The sequence below is a fragment of the Elephantulus edwardii genome, unplaced genomic scaffold, assembly GCF_000299155.1.
Source record: "Elephantulus edwardii isolate Elephantulus edwardi_28Jun2011 unplaced genomic scaffold, EleEdw1.0 scaffold00044, whole genome shotgun sequence".
NCBI classification, from domain to species: Eukaryota; Metazoa; Chordata; class Mammalia; order Macroscelidea; family Macroscelididae; genus Elephantulus; species Elephantulus edwardii.
The window spans coordinates 19,644,555-19,648,146 of record NW_006399794.1 but is presented as its reverse complement, the minus strand read 5'-3'; the positions used below and the strand labels follow the sequence as shown (position 1 = coordinate 19,648,146).

The window sequence follows — 3,592 nt, the reverse complement described above, 5'->3', positions numbered from 1 at the left end:
GGATATGCTTTTCTTTCTTAATCAAAAAGGACCCCTCACCAAAGGCATCTTCAGACAGTCGGCAAATGTAAAATCCTGCAGAGAATTAAAAGAAAAATTGAATTCTGGAATTGAAGTGCACCTAGACTGTGAATCGATTTTTATGATAGCATCTGTCTTAAAGGATTTTCTACAAAATATCCCAGGAAGCATTTTTTCATCAGATCTCTATGATCATTGGGTCTGTGTAATGGATCAAGGCAACGATGAAGAGAAAATAAATACAATTCAAAGGCTGTTAGACCAGCTTCCAAGAGCCAATCTCGTTCTCCTGAGATACCTTTTTGGAGTATTACACAACATTGAGCAACACTCGCCCTCCAATCAGATGACTGCATTTAATTTAGCAATATGTATCGCTCTAAGCATTCTTTGGCCTCCTGCTTCTGCCAGCCCAGAACTAGAAAATGAATTTACAAAAAAGGTTTCACAGCTTATACAATTTCTGATTGAAAATTGCTGTAGAATATTTGGTGAAGAAATCACTTCCCTCTTGGGGGAGATTTCAGTGAGATGTGATCTTAGAGAAAATGCATCAGATATTTCCTGTTTCCAAGTGAATGACTCCTCCTATGACAGCTTGGAAAATGAGCTCAATGAAGACGTCGATGCTCCATGTAGCGACTTGGTCAAGAAGCTTGGCCAGGGAAGCAGAAGCATGGACTCTGTCTTAACCCTCAGTGACTATGACCTTGACCAGCCTGAGGTGGATGGCCTTTTAACCCTGAGTGACTTTGACTTAGACCGTTCTAAAAGATAAAGACATTCCAATGAAATGGCCTCTTGAATCTAAGCCAGTAAGCATGTCAATGGCGTACCCAAAGGTCCCGCTGCGGGATCCCGCCCGGGCTCCCACCAGCATGTGCGCACCCACCTACCTGTCCACGGTGGCCGCAGATGCCCCCAAGAGCGGGCTGTGGCACCGGCGCTGCTCAGAGCCCAGCATCGACTATCTCGACTTCAAGCTGTCCTATCTCAGGGAATTTTACCAGAAAAAGTTGCGCAAGTCCAGCTGTGATGCCGTTCTCTCTCAGGAGGATGAAGACTACATGAAGCACAGCCAGGCCCTCCAATAAGAGGGTAAGGCATGTTTGAAGCAGAGTCTGGTCACAGGCACTGGTACCAACAAGAAGAATGCCTCTAATCAAAATGTTAAGAAGAAAAGCGTGTCCAGCACTGAAGGAACGCATATGAGACTCTTTCATAGGTCCAAGCCCGTGGCTATTTCTGTGGCATCTTGTAGTGGCATGTCTTCACAGGACCACTGCAGGGGCCAGCCCAGGAATGCAGAAGCGCCTCGGTTCTCCCCGTCACACACAGGAGACACCCTCAAGAGTTAAAGAATACACCGGCACTCCTCGGAGCCCAGCATTGATGACCAGCACTGCAAACTGACCTATCTCAGGGGAATTCACTCAAAGAAACATCATAAATCCAGCTGTGAAGCCAGTCCCTTCCACGTAGAGGAAGATTATCTTCAACGGCACAAGTCTTTACAAATGGAAGGACAAAAACTTATTAATCAGAGTTTGGTCATGGGCATCGAGGTAGGTAAGAGTAGTGCCACCAGCCAGAACACTGAGAAGTTCTTACCCCCTAAATTAAACATTTGCCCAAGGACTAGTTATTCCAGCCTGTCCTCCCCAGGTACATCCCCCTCCGGTTCCTCAGTGAGCTCCCAGGACAGTGCTTTCTCTAAGATTTCTGAGCACTCCGTGTTTACGCCCACTGAAACCTCCTCACTGATAGATTGCACTTTCCAGGCTCAGAGGAAAGCAGAGGAGCTTCCTTCTGACTGTAGTAGTTCCGGCTTTGTTTCTCTGGTGCCCGGTTCTTCATCAGGGCAGACCAGCCGCCATCTGGCGTGCCCAAAAAAGGACCCTCTGGAGTGGCACTCACAAATGCATTCTGTAACGCTTCACCCCAGCACATGGTTGAGAAATGGTGTGTCCAGTTTGAAAAACTGGTCCCTCAAAAAGAAGGCCAAAGCATCTCACCCAGAGGAAAAGAAAGTCACTTCCCTGAAAGGACCTCTAGAGCCACCTCCATATGCTTCCAGTTTTCCAGAAGCCACCTCCCTGCAAGAGAGACTGAAAGACATGCCCTTGAGGGCAAGTGAAGGTCTTGGAGCTGGACAGACAGCTCAGTGGTGTAGTATTTACCCCCACCAGGACCCCAAAAAATACTGCAGCTCCCCACTCAGCCCCATAGAAGACAGACTCTCATTGTGCAAGAAGTCACACAAGGAGGTCGAGCATGGTGGCCCGTGCTCTGCTGGTGATCTCCCTGGCGAAAAGTACTCCTCCAGCTCACTGACTGTGGATGACCCATCCAGCCCAGACTTGGGGCCTGCAGCAGGTCAAGATGATGCCGACAGTCATCTAACCAAAGCCATTTGAGTCTCAGTGAGACCCCGACGTCTCCAGGAACAGGAGCTGGGCTAATTATAACATACAGACAATAGTGACCATGATCCCTTTGTACAAGATACCTAAGCTAGGTAGCATAAGGACAGTCATTGCTAATACTTAGGGCAACAGGACGATTCTCGTCATGTGAGACGACTTGCCAAAATTTGATTCTCAAAAATGTGGTCACCTGAGTGTTTGGAAGGCTTTTCCTTGTTACAGCATGAGATAGGTCCTGTTGTATCATTTTCAAGACCCAACAGAGGACTAAAGAAAGCAGTCTGCTGTTGAGGAAAGGAGCATTATGTGAACACGCAGTGAGACTAGTTACCAGAGAAAACCAAGATAATCATAATTTAAAGGGACAAAGAAGAGGGGAAGGGTGCAGAAAAATCATCCATCTAGTCTGTGGAGGGGGCTAGAAAAATGCCACGAAGTCACTACAAAGAAAAGCTTGTCCACTGAGGAAGGAAATCATGTAACCTCTTCCTGTACCCAAGCCTGAGGTGATTTCTGCGGCATTGTACAGTCTTCCTGGGATCATCGTAGGAACCACCCCATTGGTGTATCTAGGCTAGATGCAAGTGGAGTAATCCAAGAATCATGCCACCATGATAATTTTTTTTTTTACTAGTTAAGTTGTTTAGTTAGAGTGTTGCATTTCCCTGAAAGGTGCCAAAAAGCAGAGCTGTGGAGCAAGCTGGTTTTCACATCAGTAGCCTAGTAAGAGGCACTTGTGCTGGGAAGGTTCTCCAGAAAGATACCTTTGTTATTTAAAGGTGATCTAAGTCTGTTACCAATGTGTGATCCAGTTAGGGCTCCTTTTTGCTAAGATGTATCTCTCTGTAGCTCTGCCTCTTAAGTTATGATCAGCATAGAAAAATTATTTCTAAATCAACCACTTCTAATTCCTCTAGTTTGTCAGTTGAGAGTGCCATTTAGAGATGAGTGGCTTATAAGCCATCACTGACTGGTCTTCCCCTTGGAGTGACCGGCCAGACTCCTAAGACAATTAGCTTTGGCTTCTCTTGCCTCCAGAAGTGTTTCCATGGCTTTGCCCCAGACAGTCCATGGTTATTGATGGTTTGCACCCAATTGGTTTCTTATGTAACTGTGGGCACTTCTTTCTTTTGCATTAAAAGGCT

At 46.4% G+C, this 3,592-nt stretch overlaps 1 pseudogene; it reads left to right on the top strand.

Moving 5' to 3' along the window:
* LOC102848639 overlaps positions 1-2,438 on the top strand; it is a 15,375-nt pseudogene extending 12,937 nt beyond the window's left edge.
* The last annotated feature ends 1,154 nt before the right edge of the window (positions 2,439-3,592 follow it).